Below are 14,808 nucleotides of genomic sequence, written 5' to 3' on the forward strand. Positions count from 1 at the left end.
CACTCGAGAACATTTTCGATTTCAATACCAACGATGCCACGATATTCGGGACGTTCGATGGTGGAAGGCCCCCAGTATCTGAGCAAAACACATCTGGAATGGAAAAGTTGGGCACCGAAAATGGAATTCATCACGCCAGCCAAACTATTAATAGATCCGGAACCGACACATTCACTTGTGCAGACACATTATTTACACCTTTTGCACCGTGGCGCAACTTTCCTGGTGGTTTGCGGAGCATTCGGATTCGGATTAGCAGGATGCGGCAGTTTCGGTTCAGGCGTGGTTTCGGTGGTTCTGGTTAAAACTTTTCTCTTGCTCATAATAAATTAAAAAACTATCGCCATGCGGTACGAACGCGGTCGAGCACGAGCACGAGTTTCACCGGGATCTGCAGAGTTTGAGCGCGGATTTATGAAATATTCTGCGTGATCAGCGCGTTGAAGTCTGCTTTCGACATTCATTTAGACCCGGATACTCCAGTACCGTACAATAAACGATGGAAAGCGATTATTTCGCTACCTCCACTCCAAACAGATAGTGATGCTTTTGTGAAAAAAAAATCCATTCCAGAAATCCATGCATTCGCCCATTATTAATTCCGTTTCTCTCATTCTTTTCCTTGAAATGATTTTTTTTTCTCCAGATTACGAATCGCAGCAGAACCTCCATTACTGTCCAGAATCGCGCATCACGTAGCACGCATGTAAGTGGAGCACATTAAAACTTTCTCCTTCGATACTGGCCACCAGCATAAAAAAGAGAGCGGAGAGATAGGCAGAGGACTAGTGAACCACCGATCGACCAACATTCATCCAAGCAATAATGATCCGGCGCTCATCCTGCTATCGAACAGGAAAGACAGACAGAAAGAAGGTTCCTGTTACCGTTTTCCACGGAACGGCCTACACACCACGAGGAGGGTGCGGTTTATGACCCCACGGCAGGGAAGCTCGTTAGGTTATCTGCAGTTTTTGGAGTTTCCCCCAGCAGGGAGTTTTACGCCCAAGAGCGTGATACCGCGGTGTGATCACAAAGCACCAAGAATGGAGGATGTAGGAAAATGAGGGAAAATTATCGACCATTTCTCGCATCGACCATTGTTGCTTTTCCTCAATGACTCGTAGCAGCTCGAGTGAGACATCTGAAGCCGCTTGTCTTCGGTACCCCGGGCGGTGAGTGTTGCTCGTGAGCAATCATTACGCTTTTTGTCTAATGCATAATGACACACGGGGATGACGTTGATGGCAACGAAGACGACGGTGCTCGTTGTGTTAATGATCATCGGTTTCATCGTCCTGTTCAAACAGAACGGAACCTGGTCTATTTGATGAGCGCTTGTTTCTGGGAAACTTTCTTTAAAATGACATTGCTTTCTTTGCAATGAAGGTGGTCAACCTGCCGCCCACGGACTTATTGAAACAGTAGTGCTTCTGGGAGAAGAATGAGAAGAAGTTTCTGGGATCTCCTAGAAGTAATTTAGTGGAAATAGTTAAATAGCATTTTTGTTTGCTTTCTCAATGACATCACAATCCAGTAACTTGCACCAGAACTTTCTTGGATAGCCTCTGATTTTGATAAAACATTAAATTTGCTAACCACTACAGGTTGGTTTAAAATATATTTAAGTAATCCAAATCTTTTCTATGCAATCAAGCCATGATGGCGACCATGCCACAGAGAGTTTGTAGAAGTAAAGCGTCATTTTAAGCTACATAACACATTCAAGAGCCACGCTCCTTCATTTGGCAAAGGGAATCGCACATCTTCCAATTAAAAAATGCAATCTATTATTTCAGCTCTCTGTCTTCAGACGCTGTTTGAAACTGAATAAAATTGCGAGCAATTGTTCTGTATCATAAAACAACTACCAATTCCAACGGAAAGCAACTTATAGCTAAAGCCAAGAATCATTGGCATAACATTTCCTAAAATTTAGAATTGAAGATGTATTTTTTGTCAAGCGAGTAAATAGCATACCATTAGCAACATTTCTAGAACTAGGCCACCAGTGGTCTATCACACTCTATCACAATCCACTTCGCGCTACCGATACACCATTCGAAACGGAATTCCAAATAGGATAATGTTTACTTTTCATCACGAAGTGAATTGCAAGGTGCGCACCCAGTCTCACTCACTTTTCCTCTTCCGGCACTCCGGTTCCGGTTCCCCTTTCGTACGATTAAAAACAACACTCAACGCGCGCGCAAACGGAGCCACTCTCTCTCTTTCTCTCTCTATCCCTATCCAGGCCGCTTGGCGGTGGATTGCGGTGAAGCGTTGCAGTGACTTAATACGATTAAAACACTCCACACGCCGTTCCACGATTCAACCGCCGTTGCCGTACGCTAATTTCTGTTCGCTCACTCGTTCGCGGGATTCACAGGAAGTGCGATTCGGTGGAAGACCGGTGGTGGTCCACAGCGACTTACTCTGGCGCTCGACTCGTCGATGACGTGCGAACGCGTATGAATATTTAATCCAATTTTAAATCCTACAAACCAACGTCGGAATATATTTCGGGTTTCGGGCACGCGCGGGCACGGCGGGAACCTGCCACCGCGTGGAGGTGCAAATGAGTGTGGCCAAGGACTTAATTTCATCGTAATTGACTTTGGTCTCAATTTTTGGTCGGGACAGACATTCTGGGGGAGAGGTATTTAGTAGTGATTTGTGAAATGTAGTAGCTCAGGCAGAATAGTGTTACTTGAGCACGTATTATTAAGTGGAATAGTTTAGTTTAGGGATTAGTGATCACATCAGGCACTTGCTGGAAGTTAATCTCTTGTAGAATGCCCTCAACTTGAGTTCGAAGAACCGCCGCCTAAACAAGGCAACAATTCTACGTCAACAAAAGCCCTAACTTTAACGACAAAAATCTAATCCGAATCTGCAGTCATTCGTCGTCCAATTTAGCGTTCCAAACTGGCACATTATCGCCACTGCTCTGCAATCGCGTGACGCGCAAAGGCGTGAATGCGTCGTCATCGCGCCGCCATGATTCATACCGCGACACAATTCCAGATTCCAATTTCATCGCGTCAGCTGCTACATGCTTTACTGCCGTGCCGGGCTCGATTTTTGATACGGGCGACAGGACATAAAATGCTAAGCCGATATGCTTCACACTACCACAACGACACCCACCCCGAGTGTACCCTCGAGAGCGGAAGAGAGAAGACAGAGGAAACGAAAAAAAAAGGGAATCCGTAAAAACATCATCATATACTGATGGCAATTAATTAAGCAAGACAGTCCGTCACTCGGGCCTTCCAAGCCCGGGGCCGCACATGGTGACGATCAAACTCGTGACGCCACTGTCCTCCGCCAAGCGCGCATTTGACTGTCGCTCGTTAATCAGTCAACCCGGCCAGCCTGCCAGCCTTATCCCGGTGCGGTGAACGCTGCTGAGCGTAAAGCCCAATGAAAAGGATTGCCGCATAGGCAGCCGGGCAGGCCGGGCGAGCGGATTGAAGGATTTATGGTGTGACCGGAGGCGATAAGCGAAATGAAACACAAACCACAACTTCCCGGGCTGGCTGGCTGGTTTGGTGCGTGGAATTCGTCGAACTTTTGCTTTAACGTTCGGTGCCGGTCGGCGTGACAATTGTTAATCATAATTATGAGACCCCCAGGCCCTGCCGATGACAGTGTCAAAACGCACTGAGGTCGGTTGGTCGCGTGCTAGCCAAGCCTTTCTATAGTTTGATGACTTCTTCAACCCGACGCGACGAGTAGATAACAAAAGGGATGACGAAGTCGAGTCGAATTTCCAGTTCCATCCAAGACAACCAGTTGATCTTCTGCTCCGCTACTCCGGCCACTGTCCGTTCGTCCTTGAAAAAAAAAACAACAACTTTATTGCTTAGGCTCCATCGGTATCGGAAGTTTGATCAGCACGCCAACCAGCTCGAGGACTCCCATCGGTGTGCTGTTGCTGATTGACGCCAGTCGGACAGGTGTCCGTCTTCATTTGTCCGTCAGAGCCTTCAAGAGCAACTCCCAATATCCCCAAACCAGGACGGAAGGGCGAGACGAACTTTAACAATTAAATTTTATGACTAATTTCAACTTTCCAACGACGGAGTACGGAGTCCCACGGATCTAGCAATTAGAAGAAAGCCCCGTTCCTCGCCTCCCCGCAATTTCTGAAGGACCAAGACTCAGGTGCCAGATGATCAAGTACCTGGCGTCAATCAGTCCACCACTTGCCGAAGACCGGTTCCAGAAGTCAGTTGCAGAAGCCGAGCCAAGATCCGATTTAAAATTACAATTCAAGAGCTTCAGCACAGGCGGATTCTGGTGACAAAAGGACTTGGGTTTCGGTTTCGGCATTGGAATAAATTAAATACTTCCTTCTCATATCTGTCACGCTACTAACTTTGTGTAGTTCAAGTCCTTTCTTTTGGTCTCTCTCTCTCTCTCTCTCTCTCTCTCGAGCACCTGTAGTGGTGGGTTGAGTCACGCGGCCTAGCAGCATAAACTATTACACCCTCCACCCTCTTTGAGCTGCAACCCATCCAGCACATCGAGCCCATCGTGGCAAGTGAAGTTTTCGGTGAAGAGGGCCGATGAATGCGTGGAACTTTGACGATGGTTCTCGCCGCGCTCACCCCGCTCACCACGCTCGCTCGCTCGCTCGCCTTTCAGATTAAACTACTTCAAAACTGTGCTTCGGAAGCGAACTTTGTCTCCTGCCAAAAAGACAATGAGCCACCGCGCACAACTGGCACTGACTGGCGGTCGCGGATGGCGGTCTGTTTCCTACGCCCCAAACCCCCCTCTCAAGATGGTGGTGGTTGGCCCCAAAAATTACGCTTCTCAGGCCTCAAGCTCAATCGGAATTTCGTTTCTGGTGGCCCTCGTTGTCGCCGATGACACCGGCTTGGTGATGGCAATTTTCGCCTTCCACGGGGAACTCCGGGAACCACCATCAAAGGGGGTAAGCAGGGTCGGAGGTTTTTGGGGACAAATTTTACGCCACGATTAAATGGCGAATGATAAGGATGGAAAGTTAAGGGGGCACTCGTTGGTTGGTTGGTTGTGCGGAAATCGGTTGGAGAAAATTAACTTTAGCTCCGGCTCGGCATTTTATGGCAATCGTTCTTCCGGCGGCTCAGGCGCGAAGTCATAAAGCCAGCGGAGAGATGTGACATATCTCCGCCCGGGGAGGCATATTCTTTTTTTTTCAAAGCAAAAGCAAACGAGATATGAAGTGCAGTTCCTTGAAAGAATGTCATAATCTTCGACATCGGAGCATATTTTACAAAGTGCTGTGCAGGATTGTTAAAAAAAAGAGAGAAAAAAAGATGAAGGAATAGTTTTCTAGTAGAAGGTACTATAGTAGCGTGGCACATGGTACACGAAAGCAACTCTCTGAGCTGGTGAGCTGACGGAAAATGAATTGTAAAAAGGTGCCTGGCGTTCGAGCTCGAGTCTGGTTCAAAGCATTTCTCTGTGCAACCCTAGTACTGCCCGCATTTCTTTTGATTCTCAGAACACTCCGGAACGGCATGAAAGACCACGACAGCAGCAACGTACTTGCTGTTCCTGGAAATGCCCTTTGTAATTTGAAAACAAGCTCCAAAATCACCATCACTAACAAGCATGATGTACTGGTCCGTTCATCCGTTTCCTCTTACATGCAAAAAGGAAACAAACCTCTCCACTCTTCTGGAAGAAAACAGGAATCCAACACACATGTGCGCTACTCACTACTTGTAGTATATAAAATGCCATGTGTGTTGCTGGTTCGGGGCTGAAATTGGATGCAAATGCCAGGTGCCTTCGAAACAAAGTATTTGCATTTTCTGCATACCAACCATCCTCGCTCCTGGTGAACAGTAGCGGGAAACAGGTGCGTACGGTTGCTCTCTATAGTGCGCTTCCCGCCTGAAGGATGAAACAGTTTCTCTCTGATGCTCAACCGTCAGCATCATCGTCGTCGTCGTCCAGTGCAGATGAGCTGACGACCAATTTCGATGAAAGCTTCACACGTAGTTTATCCAAAGCGCCACTTCCGTTCCGACAGAGGGAAACTGGCGGCGAGATGATATTTGCTGAGTGCAGCACGCCTGACTTCGTCTTCTCCGTTTCCATTTGGGTATCACACGGGTGACGGGGATCGTGTGGCGTTTCATCAACGGAATGAAACGATACTTGGATTGTTATCGCAACCGAGCTGAGCGCAACCCACGGTTTGGTGGCGTACAGGAACTCTAAACGATCCGTGGAAAGCACGGTTGGTACCCTCATCAAATCGTACACAATGTGACAGATCGACCGTTTGCTGCCTCCACAAAAACGCGGTTCATCTAGCACCAGCAAGTTAAATGACCTGTGGCTAAAGAGCACGAGACGATAGCAATACAAGCTGATGCTCGCAGAGACAAATGCAAATGTAAAACGTTGTAGTACACACCCAGCGAGCGACAGGAGCTGGCAGCTCATTTCATGCCGAACATTAAATATTTACGCGACAGCCAAACAAGCAGTCGAGGTTTCCGTACCGAGTGGTGTGGTGATGTGGATTTACACCAACTCACTGAGCGGTGAAGCCAAATTGCCAAGACACATCCCTCTGTATGTGTGACAGCAATAGGAGAAAAAAAGAAGCTCGCTACAAAACGGTTTACAAGCAAACATTGGCCTCCCTTGGCCACTCTACACCTTACTCCAGGCTCCTGTGCCGTTAGCTGGTGCCCGATTCGAGTGTTTGCGCGTGGTAAAGGTGTACTGCTCGATACATTCCCGGGCAAAGGATCGACGACGACGACGACGTCGAACGAAGGCGATGTCGTTTAGAAAGTTAAATAATCAAACAATGGGAGCAGAGAATCTTGAAAATCCAATCTTCTTCGCGCTACTACCTTGCTACCGGCTGCTCCACAGGCTGCAAACCTCTGCCTACACCACAGAGTACGATTCGCAATTGAAAATTCTGTTTCGCAATGTAACCAGGGCCAGTATTTGCTTCCGTTGGTAAAAAGGGAACTTGAACTGTGGGTCTGGGGCTACGGCGGCGACGATCGGCGCGCAAATCCTTGGTGCGAACACAAATCGTGAATTCGGCATTCGACAAGCTGCTGCTGCTGCTGCTGCTGCTGCTGTTTGAGATACTGTATCTTGCGCTCTCGAAACGATCCATTGTTTCTCCCTTCTCTTCGGTTCCTCGTTCGTCGCGAGACGCAGAAAAGCAATAACGTACTACCCCTTCGAACTCGTACCAGCAACCGGCCAAAGCATGTGATGAGAGGTTGTTACTGCAATAAGTCTACTGCCCTTCCCTCACCTCTGCCGCGTACTGATAGGCCCCATTTGCCTCGCCTCAACTCACAGGCAACCGCCCCCCCCACCAAAAATCATTGAAATACAACTGGATATTCGAGCGAAGAATACTCGAGGGGAGGATTTTTGTTTCCGTGTGGTTCGCGCTGCTGCCGCTGCTCTCACTCAAGTGCCCATTCCATTCCATTACGCGCCTGACTGAGCAACGAGATTTTGATTGCAGAAAGTTCGAAGCAGAATCAAGCCCCAAACACACACTCTCTCACGCATATCCTTCCTGGCTTCCGGATACTTTCGGTGGTGCTACTTTACAGACCGCGTTTACGAGTTGGCAGAAGCGGCGCGATGGGCGCGCAAGGGAACGAACTTGGCATAATTTGACGCGAGTATGTTTAGGATTGTGAATTCCGGGTTCCTTTGTTCCGTAGCTTTGGGACGAAAGGAACGAGGCTACGTCGATCGCCTACTGGCAGTTTCGCTTAAAATATGGTGGGAATCACTTGCAAAATCGTACTCGTATGTTACGGTACCCAAAATTGATGGCCAATGTTTGCATGAATTCGCGGAACTGACAAGCCCACGGCACGGCACGGTTCCGCCTGTAAACCGGGCGGTAGATCGTGCGCTCGACGCACTGTCAAACAGTGTTGCTTCCCCGTGTTGATGCTAATCAGTTAATGGAAACATCGTGCATCGTGCCGCTGCAACATCCTTCATCCGTCGTGCAACGCTGGAATGCGGTTCCGATACATTGGTTCCTTCGGTAGTGCACCTATAGATGCCTGTCTGGTACCATCATTCCATCACAAAGCGGGCCCCAAAACAGCGAGCATTAGGGGGGAACGATTTCAGTTTGCTGTTTGGTTGCATCGATCGAGCTTCCCGTTGCCGTTGTTGATGCAGAGCGAATCGATCGTACCGGGAGCTGTGCTGGGCCGAGTTGGCAGATAAAACATTTTTCATTTTCCTCCACCCAGCACACCCGAAAAACACCAGACAAAAGGTGTTCGTTAACCTTTGTCCGACTCGTCTCACTCCCAGCGAGTGTGTGTGTGCGATGGTCTGGGTGACAGAAAACAGTGCCCGGGGGCCATGTTTTCACATTCGAACATAACCGAATACGACACAAAAAAGGCACCCCCCCCGATTGCCTAGACTTTCGAAGTTTGATTTTCGGTCCGTTGATCCGTTGGTGGTCGGGGGGGTGTGATCAAAACCTCCCACTACTCCTTCTTCTGCTGCTTGAAGGATACATGAGACCGAACCACAAACAAGTGTTTGTGTTTTTCTCTCACATGCCACACATGGCCGGAAAAAGAAAGAAAAGCGTTTGCTCCTGTGTGTTTGTGGTGATTGCTGAATGCGAATGAAGCTATTTATAGAAAATTCGAGAATGGTAATCCGGACAAAACGACGCATTTCCATCGGAAGTGGGTAGAGAAAGTCCCCGAAATAAGTCTTGCGCCCAGAGTATCGCAAAATCTGCAACGCCTGATGGAATTGTTGAATAGAAATGCTAGAACCAACTTGACCTCTCTCCTTCTCTCGCAGGTATTTACCATTTATGCCGCGGGAGTGCACAAAATGCCACCTTGCGCTCCGCCAGGGAGTACACGGGTTAGCACTGTTACAAGCAATGCTCTAGCTGGACCCATTTTACACTCAAAGTCCCTTCCACATTGGCCACATTTATTTCATTTCCCAACTGGATTGAAGCTGCTCCGCTGTTCCTTCAACGTTTACCACAGAGACGCCACAGTTGCTAGCAGACCATGTTTAACCGACCATAAAGAGCTTATGCTGCTCGTTAAAACCTCGTTGAAGCTGTTTGCGTGGTTTGCTTTTCAATTTCTTTTTCGCTCTCTTTTTTTTCTCACTTCTTTTTGATGCAGTCCAACAACTCACGAAACGGACGCCATTAAACAAGCTGCACGGTAGCGTGTGGCGTTGGGGAGCCAGAGCAGCCAAGCAACCACGCTTAAAGGCCACGTCAAATAGCACCACCAGCATGTTTGCACACGAGGAGGGCCATTTCATCAAACTTTAAGCACCCAAATACCCACACAGAGTCGTACCATATGGGTTCGTTCTCAACAGCTACGAGGGGATGGAGGTTGGTCCCTCCGTTGCTTAAAATCTCCGGAAAAACCGTTCTAGCCCACCTGCTTTCAATTGCTTTCGGGGAAAATTCGTTCTCACCGATCCGAAACCATCGAGATCTGAAGGCGGTGAAGGCGAAGGGCAGCGATACCAGCGATACAACGTGGGGATCCGTCGTGATTAATGATGTGTGATAAACTATCGATTTCCTTCTGCTAACGGTTGGTTCGGTTGGCCTTTTGCTACCAGCTGCAGCACCAGCAGCAACCGGGGGATTGAGCAAAAAAAACACTCTTGAAACTCTGCCGGGAGTGTATCGTCATGGAGCTTCTTCCTGTGGCCAAGGAGAACCGAAAACCACAACAGCAACGGCAATCCTTAACGCTCTTAGGATGAGAAATTTGAAAAGCTTTGACGAAAGGAACATTAATTGTTTGATGAGCAACAGCAGCAGTACAACAACTGCTGCTGGTACGAAAGTTTCTCAAGAAATGCTCATGAATTGTGTATTGCAATTGCCAGGACCAGGAACGCAATCCGCGTGGATGCGTGTAACCCCCCCCTAATGATCTGCCAACTTTATGACGTCCGACGTTACGCGCCGCCTATACTAACTGCGTCACCGAGACAGAGTCACCGCTAAGTCGCAATGTTGTACATTGTTGGTTGTTGCATTGCACAGCATTAACCACGCGCCCAATTCCAGGGAAAACATATTTTACCCACGGTGCCACACCACAGTACCTTTGCAGAACGCTCGAGAAACACTCATAAACTTGCCTGCTTGGCGGTTGTGGTTGTGCGAACGCGGCGCACAACGGATTGCAGTGCCAGTTCGTTCGTCACAAAATAAGCACAGCCACGCCATGAGCACCTGTGAACAGCGAGGGTCTGGCCGGGTCTGGCCTGGTTTATGACAAATGCTTCATCCGGAGGCCTTCGCACCGATCATCCCTCCCTTTTTTGTTTTGCTGGAACGCCACCAACGCTGCTACCGTACGGTGGATGGTGGATGGAAATTAAATTTGCATTTTTATCGCAACTAAAACGATTTTTATGAAGCTTTTAAGCAGTCGGTACCCGGGTCCGAAGACTGGCAGGAGCAACGTTTCTTTGTTTGTGTACCGCGTGGCACTCGCCATCCTCGACGTCCTGCCGTTGTCCTGCTGCTGCTGCAGGATGTTTTAACAGCGAAATCGTCTTTTGCACCATCACCAGGGCGTCCATAACGCACTGAGGTAGCGCTAAGAGAGGTCATTGCGAGCGGGGGGTGTTGAAACAAGGTCATCATACGACCCCGGAGCGAAAATCGCCACAGGAATGAAGCGAATGTCAATCACGAAGCAGGACAGAGAATGCGTTAAACAAGGGAAAGAGAAAAAAGAGAGAAACACGGTTGGAGGAGCATTTTTTATGCGAAAAAAAAATTACAAAATTACATCAAGCCAGAGAGTGAGCAGCGGAGAGCAAGAGAGCGAGAGAGAGAGCGAGGCTTGTTAATACAGGACGAACGGACGGATGGACCACAACCGGCCGATGCCCAGCCAGCCAGCAATCGTGTGGTCATTGTGCAGCGTGGTTAGCACACGATAAGAGAGACACCACCAACACTACCCACCCGCCCTATCCAACTGGGATGGTTGTGGGTGGTAATAACGAGTAAATGAAATCAGCCTCGGGCCAGCCTTGCCCCGTTAGCGGACGGACACACAGTGGCTGCGGCTAGCGGCTAGTGGCTCGTGGCCTTTGGTCGCTGACAGTTACAACGTTCTGTTCGTGTCGCGGCCACACTACTGACGGATACATATAGCCGCGCGGCGGGAGGGTGTACTGAACATGGCCAACAGACTCGTTTCGTTCGCTCGCCTGCTTGCTCAGTGGTGGTTAGACAAATGTTTAGATTAGCATGTTCAGCGACGTGCTCATTGTTGCTGACAGCACGAAACGAAAACCGACAGTGACAGTAACAGCAACAGCAGCAACAGCAGGAGTGTTGGTGATCACGTGCCTCGAAGGCAATGGTCCGCGCAGTTCCACCTCAAATGGAGCGAAGGCTCATTTACTACGTCATCACAGAGCCTCTCAGTGGCAGTCATGAAATACCGATACGGGGGGGATTTCTGTTAAACGGCACAACATGAAAGGGACACTCAATTTCGAGCGCAGGAATCCGAGGAAATTTGGATTCACCTGGCCACCAACATTGGTACATGATGATGAGGAACACTAAGAAGTCGCGAACACGGTTTTGCAGTATTGCGAATATTGTTATCGACCGCAAATTCTCATCGTTCTTGCCTATCAATTACTAGCCCCTCAATTACGCAAGAACTGCGTGTACGTCAACCAGGTATTAGTGAAGTAAGTGGCAACCGATAAGAGGATGCAGGAGGACAGGAGTTGGCACGAGAAATTGCCAACTAGCGAGCAGCAGCAGCAGCAGCAACTCACCTTCAGCATTGTAACAAAGTACCAACGAGAGAGAGATCCGAACCCGGAGGAACGAAGGAGAACAAAGAACTTCACTACGCACACGGCTAGAGAGTAATGCGGCGTTCTTCTGCGAGAGAATTATGCAAAAAGTGTAACGCCTCCCCCGTCGCTCACAGCCCCGCACACATTAATAATTCATCGTGCTCTATCAAGCGGCTTACATGGTGCATAAAATTAAGCTGTATCAATTTCGTGGTTGGCACAAGATTTATGAACAAACCCACCATCCGTTCCGGGTGGTCCGGGCCACGACATGTTACAATCCGTTTCCGAATATCATTCTCTGTCCACCCCTGGGGGGTGTTACCACACGATACTTCTGTTAGATTTCTCCTCCTCCCCTCGATGGCGCCAAACAAAAGTCGCGTTTTCAATCAGCATCAGTGGCACGCGAGTAAGATACTTCCGAGGGAAAGGGTAAGGGTAAGCACGTGTTTTACTGACGATTAATTATGCAAATCTATCTCGGTGATTCAGATCCATGGTCTATGGCCGTACGGGGACAGCGAGACATGAGTCATGCGTCTACTCACGACCAGTGAGTGAACTCAGAATCAATCAAACAAGGCGAATGGGAAGCAGCGAGATACCGGTCCCGTCCCGTCAGATGATTAGTTGATCGTGATGGTCCGGAACTGTCACAGTAAATAGAGTAGCAACGGAACAGAGGGGAGCCCGTTTTTCGGGTAGGAGCACCACGAAGGCGGAGGAAATTAACTTGTCTCGTCGTCGTCGTCGTACGATGATTGGAGGAGAAAATTAATATCAGTGTGGTCTCGAGATAAATACAAATGGTATCGAATAGGTCTTCCTTGTGTGCGCGAACGTGTGTTGGTGGTTGGGCCTATTTGTCGTGTGAGTATGACAGCCTTTACAGACGCACGTAGACGTAGTCGCCTGATGGCTGATTGAGACAAGTTTACCACAGGGGACGCCGGCAGTTCGTTTGATGAACGAAGCAATAATGATAGCCATATAGCTGGATCATGGATCGATCCAGTGCAGGAATTGTGGAACCACGGAAGGGCCTCGGAGCGTTTGTCTTATTGTGTTGACTCACGTTTGATCACTCGCTTCTTCTTTGCCGCTGTGTGTTCATTGCACGCCCAAATGACAAACAACAAACACATCTGACGATTGGGAAGTGCGATTTCATGGTATTATGCTGCTGAATAAGAAAGGAAATGTTGTGCAAATGAATCGGGATGTTGATTTCGAGACGATACGGCACAGTGTTCTGAATTAAAACCAAAGTTCTGAAAATCTCAGGCGGAAATCTCTTTCTGTCTTCCACAAAATCGGCAAACTTGATCTGGCTGCAACTGTCAAGAGGGTTTGACAGGCCTTTTCTTCGTCATTTTGTCAAGCATCCAAGTGAGTCAATCCAATAAAGCATTCCTCGAACCCATCTCGCAACTCTCGTCTCTCGCTCTGGTTCTCTACTGCAATGCAACTCGTACCACCATTTACAGAGAACGGACGGACAGCCGGCACCCACTCGTCGATAAAGGGAAGAGCCGGCAGAGTCAAAGGGGGACGTTATGTAATTGGGATCCTTTGGACAGCAAACATGGTGCCGGGTGGGTGGGGTGGCCTTTTACTCCCCAGTGGAAAGCACAACAGCAGGATGTCATACGATACACACGAGATGGCAATCGATAGCAAACGATTTCGATCTAAAATTACATTGCTACCACTTCCTTCCACTCGCTCCTCGAGGGGCAACACCTTTCCTGTCCGCTTGTAGCTTGTGTTGTTGATGCTTGGCCTGTGTTGGTATGTATCGGTGTGTCTCAGAGGAATTTTTAATTAACTGGTACGATTCTCCGCTTCACCGAGTTCTCCTCTGCCTATCAAATACCCTCAAGGAGCTTGGTTGGAGCTTGTGTTACGAAAATAATAATTTTCCGAACCCAGTTGGCCGTGATTTTGACGTTAGAGAGGTAAAGCGTCTTAGAAGTTGTTGTAATCAAGGAAGCTTCAATCACATTCGAAATGTCAATGCGATTGCGTCCTTCGAAGATGAGTTGCCAAAGAAGAAACGAATCAAACTCTTCATCGAGGTCATCGAGGGAGCCAGTTCCACAACACGAATGTGTTAATTCGTACAACACAACACACAAATGCATCAAGAGCGCATTATCATGTTGGAACATAATGTGTCCCTTCCTGTTCACCAGTTCCAGCTTCCCACAAACCAGCTCGAGTTCAAGCACCTAGCACCGATGCACAGAGACAGCGACAGCGAGCGAGAGTTGTAAATCCAATGAATAAATTATACCAGTAATTAAGGTGTTTGGCGACTTACGGCCCCACCAGTGCATGTGTGTGTCTGTGTGTGGGATCAGGTCGAGCAGAGATTCGGTAAATGGGATCACACCTGCTTCACGCGCTTCGCAACTCACTCCGTCCACGAGAGGATCAACGAGAGGATTGTGTCGGAGACTTCTGGTGTCCTCTGGCGCCCGGTGTTGTGACCCCACCCAAAAAAAAACCACCACCAACCACCCGGCGTCAAACCATTTTCATTAGTGGCCACTACCCATTAACCTATTTGGAAACCGTAACCACCATGAGCGCCACCAGGACTGTAGCGAGCAGACAGACCTCGCGTGATGTAACACTCGCTCTCTCTATCTCTCTCTCTATCTCTCTCTCTCTCTCTCTCTCTCTCTCTCTCTCTCTCTCTCTCTCTCTCTCTCTCTCTCTCTCTCTCTCTCTCTCTCTCTCTCTCTCTCTCTCTCTGTTGGAGGGAAAATTCGAAAGAAAAATGCCACTTTTATTGGGGTACAAACGACGGCGTAATGTGAGTGAAGGGAGAGATGGTGGATGGTGGCCCATCCCAGGACAGGCGGCCATCTAGACAGTAACTCACCCCACCACCGAACGCGCGCTCCTGAATGAGACACAATTACCATCTCGCTC

The 14,808-nt window shown here is 48.6% G+C and overlaps 1 protein-coding gene across 3 annotated transcripts in view; it reads left to right on the plus strand.

The window, feature by feature from the left end:
• LOC126579210 (uncharacterized) overlaps positions 1–14,808 on the plus strand; it is a 92,603-nt gene that overhangs the window by 28,073 nt on the left and 49,722 nt on the right. For 2 of the 3 annotated variants that reach the window (XM_050242597.1, XM_050242599.1), the window contains exon 1: positions 647–706. The exons of the other annotated variant lie outside the window; for it this stretch is intronic. The gene's annotated coding sequence lies outside the window, so the exon portion shown is untranslated. Of the gene's footprint in view, positions 1–646; positions 707–14,808 lie in introns of those variants that run through there. 3 annotated transcript variants of the gene reach the window in all.

This window comes from Anopheles aquasalis, chromosome 3, assembly GCF_943734665.1.
Source record: "Anopheles aquasalis chromosome 3, idAnoAquaMG_Q_19, whole genome shotgun sequence".
Classification (NCBI taxonomy): domain Eukaryota; kingdom Metazoa; phylum Arthropoda; class Insecta; order Diptera; family Culicidae; genus Anopheles; species Anopheles aquasalis.